Raw genomic sequence first — 16,404 nt, forward strand, 5'->3', positions numbered from 1 at the left:
AGGGTCATTATACACAGTGCCAGAGACCCCACACATGAATGATACTGTGCCGGACCACCCGCAGGCAGGTAACACCGAGGGGGACATGGAGGTTGTGGAGCAGCCTGTAGAGCATCCAGTGTCTGTCTCCTCCCCTGCCCCAGCACCCACCACTGGGGAAAATAAAATCCTTAAACGGAAAAAAGATAAGTCCAGCCGCAGGCCTGAGGGTGAATGGACCACCGTCCAAAAACCCACTAAAATGAGAGTGGACAGGCAGGCTGATGGAACTGTAACAACCAACAGATACGGTGTGCTCTCCGAGTCAGATGGAGAGGCAGAAATAGAGAGAGAGCTGAAGCGTATGATGGCGGAATGTGATGACGACCCAGGAGGGGATCCTCCCACAAAAAGGAGACCTCTTCATGCCGAGTCACAGGCTGTATGGGATATGGAAACTGGTAGTCAGCAAGAAAACTCTGACCCTGATTTATGATGATGGGGGTTATCTTTCTTCTTCTTCTCCTGATGGCAGACTTCCATCTTAAAGTGGTCACCAGCAATGTGAATAGTATTAGAGCTAGAAAGACCAGACATGCCGTCTACGAACACCTGAGACACCTCAAGGCCGATGTGTTTTTCTTGCAAGAGACACGCTTAAACACCTCAGGTCTCATACGAGAGGCAGAGCGAGAGTGGCAGTCTGGTCCGTCCTTTTGGTCGATGTCTGTGGAGCCTTATGCCGGGGTCTCTATCTTGTTTAACACCCATGATGTAATTGTACATAGACTAACGGAGATCTCGATGGGAAGGTGCCTTCTGCTAGAGATTACCATCCGAGGTAGAAGACTCCGGCTTATTAACGTCTATGGGCCACAGACAGTGAGCGAAAGGACTCAGCTTTTTAATGATGTTAAGCCATACTTATTCACATCTATTCCTATTATCATGGCTGGAGACTTTAATGCCACCACTACAACCAGTGACAGGCCTAGTGGTAGACCCCTTACTAGGGACTGTAAGGTCCTAAACAACATTATTCTGCATGCCGGCCTGTCTGATGTTTTTGTACAGGGTGGTAGGCGTCCAAAGTTCACTTACACCTGTGCAGGACGCAGTAGTAGGATAGATCTGGCTCTGGTGAGTCCTACTGAAGCCATCAGTGAAAGAAGGGAAAAGACAGTCCCTTATTCTGACCATTTGGCCTTGTACTTTTGTTTGGGCGCCACTAAGCATCCAGATCTTGGTAGAGGGCTATGGAAACTGAACGCTAGTCTTTTAGATGATAGCTCTGTCCAGGAATACATTTACTCTTTCTTTCAGAACCAACTTGACAGAGTGGATTTCTATGAGAACATGGCTGACTGGTGGGAGGATGTCAAGGAGGAGATCAGGTACCTCTTACAGAGACTGTCAGTTAAGAAGGGGAAGAGTAAGTATGGCCAGTATCTGAGACTGCGCAAAGAATTGGAGTCACTCTATTCGATGGGTGGGGATGACCAACAAAGGATTGACCGGCTGAAATCTGAGATAAGGCAGTATCAGTACAGCAGGTACACCTCCCTGGTAGCTGAACGGGATTATGGGTCCTTAGGGGCTCCTGATCCCTTTGAGAACTGCCGGGAGCGCGTAGCTAAAAAACTGATCACAGGTCTCACTGACTCCCAGGGAGTTTTACAAGAATCTCGGGAGGGTATCCTGGGGGTGGTGAGATGCTACTATGCTGACTTGTTTCAGAGGAAGGCTTTGGATAAGGAAAAAGTGACCCAATTTTTGGAGGCGACTCCAGGGCCTGATACTAGAGATTTGGACTTTTCTCCTTTAACAGCAGAAATAACGGTGGAGGAGGTTAAAGTGGCCATTGATAAATTACATCTGAAGAAGGCACCAGGTCCAGACGGTATTACTGCAGAATTTTATAAGAAGTTCAAAGACCACTTAGCTCCAATCCTCGTGGATGTGTACAAAAATTGTCTAGAAAATCACCTGATGCCTCCGTCCATGAGGGTGTCCTCGTTAATTCTGCTGTCTAAAGGGAAAGAGCCTAGTGACATCAAGAACTGGAGGCCAATTGCCCTCTTGAATGTCGACAGGAAGATTTTGGCAAAAATTCTGTTCTCTAGGTTAGTTTGTTTGTCCCGGGCACTGTTGGCAGGCTGTCAGTTCGGCACAGTAAAAGGGCGGAACATCTCTGGAGCAGTCATCTCGATAAGGGAGATGTTTGAGAGATGTAAAGCTCTGAGGTGTGGGAGATATGTTGTAGGTCTGGACCAGGCTAAAGCCTTTGACAGAGTAGACCACGAGTATCTATGGGCCACTTTATCAAAGTACGGCATTCCGGGACAATTTGTAGATTGGCTGAGAACTTTGTACAGAGAGGCTGAGAGCTTTCCTCTAATCAATGGTTGGCAGGGTGACACGTTCAGGGTTGAGGCTGGGGTGAGACAGGGTTGCCCGCTGAGTCCACTGCTGTATGTGTTTGCCTTGGACCCGTTCCTGAGGTCACTGCAGGAGTGTGATTTTCAGGGGGTGCCGGTCCCCCATTGCCTGCCCCTGAGTATTGTTGCCTACGCGGATGATGTGACTGTGGTGATATCTGAGCCTCGTGAGGTGGAGATGTTGTCGGCAGCCATCAGAAGCTACTCGGAGGCCTCAGGGTCTCTGGTCAACCTTGAGAAGAGTCAAGCTTTCTGGACATCGGATACTGACCCTGATTTTGATCTGCCACAGTTTGCGAAGGCCTCCACCCATATTAAAATCCTTGGGGTTAAATTTGGTAGGGAAGATAATGCCAAACTAAATTGGGAGGAAAAGTTGGATGCCGGAAATATAAAGGTTCAGCGATGGAAGAACTGGAGGCTGACCTATAGAGAAAGGGTTACTATGCTGAAGACTTACCTGGTCCCTGTCTTCTTGTACATCTCTGTCGTCTTTCCTTTGCCAGAATCTTTCTCGGCTAGGCTCTTTAGCCTGTTCTTCCAGCTGTTATGGGGGAACAGGTTGAACCCAGTAAAAAGAGGGATCACCTACCTACAGAGGAGAGAGGGTGGGCTGGATATGTTAAATCCAAGGGTTTTCTTTGACTCCATGTTTCTTAAAGTTAATTTTGGTGACCTGGACTCAAACAACAGCTCCCTGTGGGTGAATAGTATCAGGGATTGGATATTGCCTTTTGCAGAACCTTGGATGCGAGGCGGCAGTCTCAAGAGGGGCCGATTGACTCGTGACTTCCTCCCCCAGTACCTGGACTATGGTGTAAGATGTCTGAAGAAATGGGGTATAGACAAGTCTTTCATTGAGAGTAAAACCAGGAAAGATCTATACTCCAGAGTATGTAGGACCTTCTACTGTTTACAGCTAGCACTTCCAGACTGTCCAACCTCAACCTTACAGGATAGTCTGAGGCTTCTGAATGGACCAAGGCTGCCCCCTAAGTTCTGTGATATTGGCTGGCTCTCATTGCAGGGAAAACTCTTTGTCAGGGGGAATCTAAAATTCCTCAGTGTGTCAGATCGCATGTGTCCCTTAGGTTGTCAGCAGGAGGAGACTATGCTCCATTTTATATCAGAGTGCTGGGGTGGGCGGACAATCTGGCATGACATATCCGCCAAGCTAAAAATCCCATCATTACAGTCCCTAAAATACCCAGAAATAATTTATGGTGTCACATCTCATGTGAATAACATCGACCGGGGGACCATGTATCTGATAATCACCGTCATCAAATATTACCACTGGCAAACCAGAACCCGAGTGTCCATCCATAACGAACCATTCCATCATACCACAGCTATAACCCTCATCATGTCAGAACTCAGGTGGATCCGGTCATTAGAGGTCAGGAAAAAAGGGGAAAATATAAAACTATGGAGGAACGTCCATCTAGACTGACGGTTCAAGTGTACGGTGTAACTGTGTTTGTTTCTTATTTTATTTTACTTTTCTTCTTTTTCTGCTTTAGCTAAAATGTGCTTTTAAGTTACAGTTAATATGCATTTTATTTCCTGATGAACATGTATAATTTATACTGAATGATGAAAAAGTCTGATTTATTATGATGAAAAAGTATTTCTGTATTTATGTTTGTTTTATACCAATAAAAATTGCCTCCTATGTACAAGAATATAACTACTATAATACTGCCTTCCATGTACAAGAATATAACTACTATAATACTGCTCCTATGTACAAGAATATAACTACTATAATACTACCTCCTATGTACAGAAATATAACTACTATAACACTGCTCCTATGTACAAGAATATAACTACTATAATACTGCTCCTATATACAAGAATATAACTACTATAATACTGCCTCCTATGTACAAGAATATAACTACTATAATACTGCTCCTATGTACAAGAATATAACTACTATAATACTGCCTCCTATGTACAAGAATATAACTGCTATAATACTGCTCCTATGTACAAGAATATAACTACTATAATACTACCTCCTATGTACAGGAATATAACTACTATAACACTGCTCCTATGTACAAGAATATAACTACTATAATACTGCTCCTATATACAAGAATATAACTACTATAATACTGCTTCTATGTACAAGAATATAACTACTATAATACTGCTCCTATGTACAAGAATATAACTACTATAATACTGCCTCCTATGTACAAGAATATAACTGCTATAATACTGCTCCTATTTACAAGAATATTACTACTATAATACTGCTCCTGTGTACAAGAATATACTACTATAATACTGCTCCTGTGTACAAGAATATACTACTATAATACTGCCTCCTTTGTACAAGAATATAACTACTATAATACTGCCTCCTATGTACAAGAATATAACTACTATAATACTGCTCCTATGTACAAGAATATAATATAACACTGCTCCTATGTACAAGAATATAACTACTATAATACTGCTCCTATATACAAGAATATAACTACTATAATACTGCCTTCTATGTACAAGAATATAACTACTATAATACTGCTCCTATGTACAAGAATATAACTACTATAATACTGCCTCCTATGTACAAGAATATAACTGCTATAATACTGCTCCTATGTACAAGAATATTACTACTATAATACTGCTCCTGTGTACAAGAATATACTACTATAATACTGCTCCTGTGTACAAGAATATACTACTATAATACTGCCTCCTTTGTACAAGAATATAACTACTATAATACTGCCTCCTATGTACAAGAATATAACTACTATAATACTGCTCCTATGTACAAGAATATAATATAATACTGCTCCTATGTACAAGAATATAACTACTATAATACTGCCCCCTATGTACAAGAATATAACTACTATAATACTGCTTCCTATGTACAAGAATATAACTACTATAATACTGCTCCTATGTACAAGAATATAACTACTATAATACTGCTCCTATGTACAAGAATATAACTACTATAATACTGCTCCTATGTACAAGAGTATAACTACTATAATACTGCTCCTATGTACAAGAATATAACTACTATAATACTGCTCCTATGTACTAGAATATAACTACTATAATACTGCTCTTATGTACAAGAATATAACTACTATAATACTGCTCCTATGTACAAGAATATAACTACTATAATACTGCTCCTATGTACTAGAATATAACTACTATAATACTGCTCTTATGTACAAGAATATAACTACTATAATACTGCCTCCTATGTACAAGAATATAACTACTATAATACTGCTCCTATGTACAAGAATATAACTACTATAATACTGCTCCTATGTACAAGAATATAACTACTATAATACTGCTCCTATGTACAAGAATATACTACTATAATACTGCCTCCTATGTACAAGAATATAACTACTATAATACTGCCTCCTATGTACAAGAATATAACTACTATAATACTGCTCCTATGTTCAAGAATATAACTACTATAATACTGCTCCTATGTACAAGAATATAACTACTATAATACTGCTCCTATGTACAAGGATATAACTACTATAATACTGCTCCTATGTACAAGAATATAACTACTATAATACTGCTCCTATGTACAAGAATATGACTACTATAATACTGCTCCTATGTACAAGAATATAACTACTATAATACTGCTCCTATGTACAAGGATATAACTACTATAATACTGCTCCTATGTACAAGAATATAGCTACTATAATACTGCTCCTATGTACAAGAATATAACTACTATAATACTGCTCCTATGTACAAGAATATAACTACTATAATACTGCTCCTATGTACAAGAATATAACTACTATAATACTGCTCCTATGTACAAGAATATAACTACTATAATACTGCCTCCTATGTACAAGAATATAACTACTATAATACTGCTGCTATGTACAAGAATATAACTACTATAATACTGCTCCTATGTACAAGAATATAACTACTATAATACTGCTCCTATGTACAAGAATATAACTACTATAATACTGCTCCTATGTACAAGAATATAACTACTATAATACTGCCTCCTATGTACAAGAATATAACTACTATAATACTGCTCCTATGTACAAGAATATAACTACTATAATACTGCTCCTATGTACAAGAATATAACTACTATAATACTGCCTCCTATGTACAAGAATATAACTACTATAATACTGCTCCTATGTACAAGAATATATCTACTATAATACTGCTCCTATGTACAAGAATATAACTACTATAATACTGCCTCCTATGTACAAGAATATAACTACTATAATACTGCTCCTATGTACAAGAATATAACTACTATAATACTGCCTCCTATGTACAAGAATATAAAATGACAATGTTTTGTGGGTAAGTGTTTATGCCATCCCCATGTGTCCCTCAATAAAAAAAAAAACACTTCACCCAGCATAACTGAATGTCCTGAGCTTTACATGTTCCTGTTAGTCTTTTTGTGTCCAAGTTTCCATTATATCCCCATGTCCATTGGTAAAACATTTGGATTGTGGTAGTTATATTGTTATTATAGTTGCGCCTAGATTTGGGCACAGAATGCGCCACAATTTGTGGCATAAGAACTATATGAAGTGCCTCACCATACTGTATACTTATTTGCTAGATGCTAGACATCATTTTCTCATTCAAATTTTGGTCGTTACCTACTGTCCGCCTTCTTTTTCCTCCGTTTTGTCGCATCTTTTGTCAAAAGAGCTTCCTGCTCTAAGGTAGTCTAAAACGCGGCGCATTGTGTTCCTTACAGAATGCCTTAGACTAAAAACAAGAACTACAGATCTTCACAATTGGGCGCATTTCACAATGTAAACACCTTTCAAAATCCAGTCAGAAATATGACAAAAAATAAAAATGACGGAGGTAAATTATTCTGGCGGAACATACAACACTATTAATAAATCTCAAAAGAACCCACTGGAGGGTCCGTATTTCCACTCTTTCTTTTTCCAGAAGACTTCTCATTTTTATGTCTAAGTTTTTGGCCCTTTAAGAACATTTTTGTGTTATGTATACATTACCATTTGATTGGCACTTGTCCTACATTCTTTCTACCTCCAGACAATATGTACGAGTCTTATCGTAAGTGTCCTATTTTTAAAGATGAGATGATCTACAGGTTTTTACATTTCATGTCTCAGGCTGTTTCTGATAGACCAATGAGAGTTTAGAAGATGCCCCAAGACAGATGTTGCCTTAGGCATAGTGCCTTTTTCATTTTCTTTTTGCAGAAATACAGTGGGATGTGAAAGTTTGGGCAACCTTGTTAATAGTCATGATTTTCCTGTATAAATCGTTGGTTGTTACGATAAAAAATGTCAGTTAAATATATCATATAGGAGACACACACAGTGATATTTGAGAAGTGAAATGAAGTTTATTGGATTTACAGAAAGTGTGCTATAATTGTTTAAACAAAATTAGGCAGGTGCATAAATTTGGGCACTGTTGTCATTTTATTGATTCCAAAACCTTTAGAACTAATTATTGGAACTCAAATTGGCTTGGTAAGCTCTGTGACCCCTGACCTACATACACAGGTGAATCCAATTATGAGAAAGAGTATTTAAGGGGGTCAATTGTAAGTTTCCCTCCTCTTTTAATTTTCTCTGAAGAGTAGCAACATGGGGGTCTCAAAACAACTCTCAAATGACCTGAAGACAAAGATTGTTCACCATCATGGTCTAGGGGAAGGATACAGAAAGCCGTCTCAGAGATTTCAGCTGTCTGTTTCCACAGTTAGGAACATATTGAGGAAATGGAAGACCACAGGCTCAGTTTAAGTTAAGGCTCGAAGTGGCAGACCAAGAAAAATCTCGGATAGACAGAAGCGACGAATGGTGAGAACAGTCAGAGTCAACCCACAGACCAGCACCAAAGACCTACAACATCATCTTGCTGCTGATGGAGTCACTGTGCATCGTTCAACCATTCGGCGCACTTTACACAAGGAGATGCTGTATGCGAGAGTGATGCAGAGGAAGCCTTTTCTCCGCCCACAGCACAAAAGGTGCTGCTTGAGGTGGGCTAAAGCACATTTGGACAAGCCAGCTTCATTTTGGAATAAGGTGCTGTGGACTGATGAAACTAAAATTTAGTTATTTGGCCATAACAAGGGGCGTTATGCATGGAGGAAAAAGAACACAGCATTCCAAGAAAAACACCTGCTACCTACAGTAAAATATGGTGGTGGTTCCATCATGCTGTGGGGCTGTGTGGCCAGTGCAGGGACTGGGAATCTTGTCAAAGTTGAGGGACGCATGGATTCCACTCAGTATCAGCAGATTCTGGAGACCAATGTCCAGGAATCAGTGACAAAGCTGAAGCTGCGCCGGGGCTGGATCTTTCAACAAGACAACGACCCTAAACACTGCTCAAAATCCACTAAGGCATTTATGCAGAGGAACAAGTACAACGTTCTGGAATGGCCATCTCAGTCCCCAGACCTGAATATAATTGAAAATCTGTGGTGTGACTTAAAGAGAGCTGTCCATGCTCGAAAGCCATCAAACCTGAATGAACTAAAGATGTTTTGTAAAGAGGAATGGTCCAAAATACCTTCAACCAGAATCCAGACTCTCAGTGGAACCTACAGGAAGCGTTTAGAGGCTGTAATTTCTGCAAAAGGAGGATCTACTAAATATTGATTTCATTTCTTTTTTGTGGTGCCCAAATTTATGCACCTGCCTAATTTTGTTTAAACAATAATAGCACACTTTCTGTAAATCCAATAAACTTCATTTCACTTCTCAAATATCACTGTGTGTGTCTCCTATATGATATTTTTAACTGACATTTTTTATCGCAACAACCAACGATTTATACAGGAAAATCATGACGATTAACAAGGTTGCCCAAACTTTCACATCCCACTGTATTATATGCATATGATGGCCCCCCTCTATCTTTTGTATCCTATTCCATCAGGTGTGTCCATAAATGGTTTCCGAGCCTCATGGACACAAGTGCTGCAGTTCTGCTTCTCTTCTTCTTGGAGCATAGCAGAGCTGACCTTATTTAAAAGATGCCATGCCATGATCTCTCCACCTTGGATGAATCTATGGCAACTAGCACCAATGACTTAAAGTTCATCAATGGGATTATTTTTATCTGTGCGCTTCAATCTCTATACGAGGCCCCCCTACACATTAAACTACTATTAGCTGAACCCATGGGATCAGCCATCTCACTTGGCAGATGGTGGTGGGAAGAAGGATCAAGTGTGAGATAAGCCACCGCGAGAGGTATACTGTATACTGGGCTATCCGGGCATGCTGGGAGTTGTAGTTTTGCAACAGCTGGAGGCACACTGGTTGGGAAACACTGACCTATACAACTCTCCAAAAACTTGCTCCCTATACAACCCTCCAAAAACTGCTTACCTATAAAACCCTCCAAAAACTGGAAACCTATACAGATCTCCAAAAGATGGTTCCCTACACAACTCTCCAAAAACTGGTTCCCTACACAACTCTCCAAAAACTGGTAACCTATACAGCTCTTCAAAAACTTGTTCCCTACACAACTCTCCAAAAACTGGTTCCCTATACAACCCCCATAAAACTGGTAACCTATACAGCTCTTCAAAAACTTGTTCCCTATGCAACCCTCCAAAAACTGGTTCCCTATAAAACTCTCCAAAAACTGGTAACCTATACAGATCTCCAAAAACTAGTTTTCTATACAACTCTCCAAAAACTGATTCCCTATACAACCCCAATAAACTGTTAACCTATACAACCCTCCAAAAACTGGTTCCCTATACAACCCTCCAAAAACTGGTAGCCTATACAGATCTCCAAAAACCGGTTCACTATAAAACTTTCCAAAAATTGGTTCCCTATACAACCCTCCAAAAACTGGTTCCCTATACAAACCTCCAAAAACTGGTTCTCTATTCAACCCCCCAAAAACTGATTCCCTATACAACTTTCCAAAAACTGGTTCCCTATACAACCTTCTAAAATTGGGTTTCCTATATAACTCTCCAAAAACTTGTTCCCTATGCAAATTTTCAAAAACTGGTAACCTATACAACCCTCCAAAAACTGGTTCCCTATACAATCCTCCAAAAACTGGTTTTCAATTATGGACTCAATTGAGAAAAATACCAAAACCTATAATGGATTGTTTATCAGTCACCAGAGGCAAAACAGGAATGCGTATAGTAGTCTCATTCAATGGGCATCAATGTCACTGATTCAGAGAAATTTCTGTCACTCAAATGGAACTTGTCCCTCTGCTCATGTCACCGATGATTCCTGCCACTCACTTTCAGCCCTCCTGACCTTGACAGACAAGAAATGTCTACATGCTCAATTGTCTTCAAATGTGTTCAAACCAGAAGATGTCAAAGAAGAGGCACCAGTCCATGGTAGATTACATGATGTGGATAGGTTCAAAGAAAAGAACTTCAGAAGGGAAATCCACAAGAGAAGATGAGCTCCGTGGGGGACCTTAAGCCAGGACCACTAATTGGGATCTACACAGTCTTGTAAAGTTCTCTTCAATCACTTGAAATGAGGCACTAGTGAAATCACTCTCAGAGCAATGTATCCCCATGGTTGTCCACTTCTGAATCACAGGCTTTAGGATCTAAGCAGTGTATAGTGTAATATCTTCATTAGTTTAGATGTGGGCTACATGGTAGCAACATGTTAATGAAACGGGTAATATGCTCAGAGCAGCGCCTAATTAATGTAATAAACTAGCAACTCTATATAACATATCTCCATGATTCCTGACACAGTCCACTTCTAATGCTTTATGGCACCTCCCTCTTCTAGCCTATTACTTACTTCTAAGCTAACTTGACACCTCCAACTACTATTCTAATTATTTCTGACAACTCCTACTTGTGTGCAAAGATTTGTGGCACCTCCCGCTTCTGTCTTAATAATTCCTAAAACTACTGGCCTTTATCTCAGTGCTCCCTAAGACCTCCAACATCTATCTTTATGTTTCTTTATACCTTCAACTTTTATGTTTTTTGTCACCTCCCACATTATACTAGTATTTCCCCTCAACTCCAACTTTTATACTAATACTTCTTGTCTTGTACCACATTTCTAATAGTACTTCCTTTCACCTCCCAATTTTATACTAGTACTTTCTGTCACCTCCCAATTTTATACTAGTACTTCCTGTCACCTCCTACTATTAGCCCCCATTCACACGACCGTATTTCTTCACACAGTGCTGTCCACATCCATATGTCCGTTCCGTATCTCCACAAAAAAGATAGACCATGTCCTATTCTTGTCCGTTTTGCGACAAGGATAGGCATTGTAACAATGGATCCGAAAAAAAAACAGATGCAACTTATTATAAAAATACTTACTGTTGTGTGAATGCACCCCTAGGGATCATGCACCCGACCAGTGTTGGCCGATGCCCGTATTTCATCCCACAAGCAGAGGGTCCACAATATACAGATACTGGCCTTTTGTGCACCGCATTGACTTAAATGGGTCCACAATCCGGAAGGTGCGGTGTGGAACGGAGGGATGGAACTCCAATGAAGCACTACAGAGTGCTTTCGTGGTTTTCTTTCCGTGCCTCCGCACCACAAAAAAATATGTTCCATTTTTTTGCAGCGCTAATGGATCACGGACCCATTCAAGTTGAATAGGTCTGCATCTGTCTGTGGCAGCCACATGGATGGTGCCCGTGTATTGGGGACTGCAATTTTCAATCCCCAATGCACAGAACGGGCGGCACACGTTTGTGTGCATTACCCCTTATACAAATACTTTCTGCCATCTCCCACTTTTCATCACCTCCACTTTTAAACTAGTACTTCCTGTGAACTCCTACTTTTATCGTAACCTTCTTGTCACCTCCCACTCTCCCGCTTTTATACCAGTACTTCCTGTCACCTTCCACTTCTATACTTGTACTTCCTGTCACCTCCCACTTTCATACTTGTACTTCCTGTTACTTCTTACTTTTATACTAGTACTTCCTGTCAACTCCCACTTTTATCGTAACCCTTCTTGTCACCTCCCACTTTCATACCTCTACTTCCTGTCACCTCCCTCTTTTAAACTGGTACTTGTTACCTCCTGCTATTATACTAGTACTTACTGTCACCTCCTACTTTTATATTAGTACTTCCTGTCACCTCCCACTTTTATAGTAGTACTTCCTGTCACCTCCCACTTTTATACTAGTACTTCCTGTCACCTCCCACTTTTATACTAGTTCTTCCTGTCACCTCCCACTTTTATACTAGTACTTCATATCACCTCCCACTTTTATACTAGTACTTCCTGTCACCTTCCACTTTTATACTAGTACTTCCTGTCACCTCCCACTTTTATACTAGTACTTCCTGTCATCTCCCACTTTTATACTAGTACTTCCTGTCACTTCACACTATTATACTAGTACTTCCTATCACCTCCCACTTTTTTACTAGTACTTCCTGTCACCTCCCACTTTTATACTAGTACTTACTATCACCTCCCACTTTTATACTAGTACTTCCTGTCACCTCCCACTAGTACTTCCTGTCATCTCCCACTTTTATACTAGTACTTCCTGTCACTTCACACTATTATACTAGTACTTCCTGTCGCCTCACACTATTATACTAGTACTTCCTATCACCTCCCACTTTTATACTAGTACGTCCTATGACATCCTATCTTGATCTCGACCAACTACAACTTTTGAACCCTAAATATTTCAAATTATCAGGCAATTCTAGATGATGATGATGATGATGATTCCCCCTCTGCTTGGGGCTTTTTTCCAGCTGCTAGATATCAGTTGTCCTGGATTATTGGATATAAGTCTAAATACTCTATTATTGTAGTCATGCTGTTCAGTACGATTCCTTAATTGGATTTTAACATGAACAGAATATTTAAGCCATAAATACTATAAATGTGTGACTGGGGGGAGGGAAGGGTCTGATCTCTTGTGATATCAGAAGCAAATCAGAATTTGAAAAACATTAGCTACTGTACCTGTCATCTCTGTTTGATGTCTGGATGTACATCTCCAGTACTGAGAACCTCCATAAAAGTTCTACTGATTAAATCTGCTCCTCCTCGACTCATTTGTCTCTTGTGGTTCTTGTCCTTGAAATAGACATCAGACAAACATGTGATTCTCTACCCCAGGTACGTAGAGTGTGTGTGTAGTTGGCATCACATGTGTTAATTCCTGGTGCCGGACTCTCTCCTTAGAATATGACACTCAATTTGTCTGAGTCTCTTTCCACTTTTCAATAATGAATTTGGAAACTGGATCTAATTAATGAATAATGGCTGCTCCTTTCACCTGTGCTTCCCTGTACACCAGAACCTATACCCAGATATCCTGGTATAGGTCCATGACTTACCGTCACACAAGGCTGGAAGGTGTCTGTAAAGTGACAGCACCATGATCCCCACCAAGGCAATAATTAGGGTTATTGCAGTTCATCAACAGTCCATTCTTCTCCACTGCAGAAATCCTATAGTATACCTAGACTATTTGATTACAATCCACACCCTAAGTGGTCCAAAGTAATTAAGCACTTAACAACTTATTTGGTATTCAAGTATGTTGGCGAGGTTAATGCCAAAATCTTTGGTGGCCTAGGACAGAGACAGGGTTCATGTAAGAATCCCTGGTGGTCAAAAGGGCAGTGAAAGGATTAATGTAAGCATCTCTGGAGATTTAGTATGGTAATGGAGCAATGTCAACAGCAGTGTTGAGCGAACCCGAACTGTAAAGTTCGGGTCCGTTCCGAACTTTAAGATTTTGGGTACCCGGACCCGAACTTTGCCTAAAAAGTTTGGGTTCAAGTTCGGTGTTCTGGCATTTAATAAAGCTTGTTGAAAGGCTGCAGGGCAGCCAATCAACAAGCTTTTAAGCTTTGGCCACTTAGAAGCCATCACAGCCATGCCTAGTAATGGCATGGCTATGATTGGCCGGTGCATCATGTGACCTAGCCTCTATACAAGCTGGATCATGTGTAGCACCGCCCATCAGCTCTGAGTAGTGCAGGGACAGGAAGCAGCTGAAGTGAGGGACAGTGCTAGGAATCTTACCTGGCTATTTGTTCTGTTGGTGTCACGGCTGAGGATGGGGGAAATCCTCAGCCGTGCAGTGAAGGAAGATGTCCAGTCGCTACTCGCCAGGAACACAGAATCAGGGAGCAGGTCACCTCCCTAACGCTGACCCTGTCTCCTACCTGCATGGGCCGACCTTGATGGTAGGAGGACCCATGCGCAGGAACCTCGGATCCCTGACTTACCCTCCGACCGGTCCCTGGGCTAAGGAGTAGGGTAAGACAACCCACTCCTCCTAGGCACGGAGGAGCAGGAGTCTCACTGGCCAAGCAGCATGAAGAAGGGGGTACATAAACAGGACTATGGATCAGACAGGTAAACCAAACAGTTCCACACAAACCTGTCTCAGCCTTGCTGACTGGAACCCGTTCTAAGGAAAGGCTGTCCAGACAGACAAAGGTAAACAGCACACACATGAAGACACACAGGGACCAGGACATCCATAGCTGCACAAAAACCAAAGACACAAGACATCAACAACACATCGCGGTATTAGAACTTATGACCGGAAGGGTGGCCCTTACAAGAAGATGGAAATCACAGGAGGCTGCTACAGCAAAGCATGACTGAAGCAACCTACTGAGCCATGCCAAAGTGAGAGGCTTTATAGGCCTAAGAGGCCACACCCAACGGTCAGACACACCCAGTGACATCACACACACTGGGAAGGGAGTTAACCCCTCCAGCACACCACAGGAAAGGGAAAACACCAACTTAAAGGGAAAGTGTCCAACACAACAAACACACTGTGGTTGTTCCCGCAGGCAACGACATGGGTGGCAACTGTGTCCTGGGAGTCAGCCTGAAGGCCGGGACACTGCCACCACATGTACAAACTACAACCAAACGTTGCCACGGGCAACCACAGTGCAGGAAAGGAGTCCACCACACAATACACAGAGTGCACACAGACTAACAACAGTTAGTGCATACATACACACACACAAACTCCAAAGGGACCGCACACATACCTGTTGTCCGCGGCAACCGCACTTGAGGCAAACAACATCAAGCCGCAAGCTGCGGTTGAAACAACAACCCAAACCGCGGGCAACTGTATGCGGCTCCCAAAGAGTCACGGCCAAAACCGCGGCCGTGACAGTTGGTGACCTAAAGTTAATTTTTTGTGGGTGCTATACACCAGCTTTGCACCCCTAACAAAGAAATCTAATAATAAATCTGTCTGTTAGTTCGGCTGGTGACATATACCCGTTTTTGGTGAGAGGTACATCTACACTGCATACGTGATAGTGAAATTGATATAGTTAATCTGTCCGTTAGTTCGGCTGGTGACATATACCCGTTTTTGGTGTGAGGTACACCTGCACTGCATACGTGATAGTGAAATTGATATAGTTAATCCGTCTGTTAGATCGGTGAGTGACATATACCCATTTTTTGTTTGAGTTATACCTGCACTACATCCGTGACAGGGAAATTAATATACGGTAGTTAATCTGTCTGTTAGTTCGGTGGGTGACCTCAAAGAATAAGGAGAGCATCAAATAAGGGACGTGGCCCAGGTCGTGGTGCTGCTGGTGGAGCTCCTGTTGCAGGGAGAGGATGTGGTCGATCTGTGCCAGCTACACGCACAAGTAAAATGCCTTCCTCAGGTGCACATAGGCAACAGAACGTTCAGCGTCATTTTGTAGGCACGAATACCGGTGTACGAATGGTGAGGCCTGAACAAGTACAGGCAATAGTAGATTGGGTTGCTGACAGTGCCTCCAGTTCCTTCACATTGTCTCCCACCCAATGTCCTGCTGAAAGCGCAGACTTGGCACCTGCAGCCCATGGGCATCTGTCTTTCACCTCACCCCTTTGCAAATCAGCCAAGCAGTCTGAGCCCCAAGTCATACAGCAGTCTGTTCTGCTTTTTGATGACT

The sequence above is a fragment of the Bufo bufo genome, chromosome 1, assembly GCF_905171765.1.
Source record: "Bufo bufo chromosome 1, aBufBuf1.1, whole genome shotgun sequence".
Lineage (NCBI taxonomy): Eukaryota > Metazoa > Chordata > Amphibia > Anura > Bufonidae > Bufo > Bufo bufo.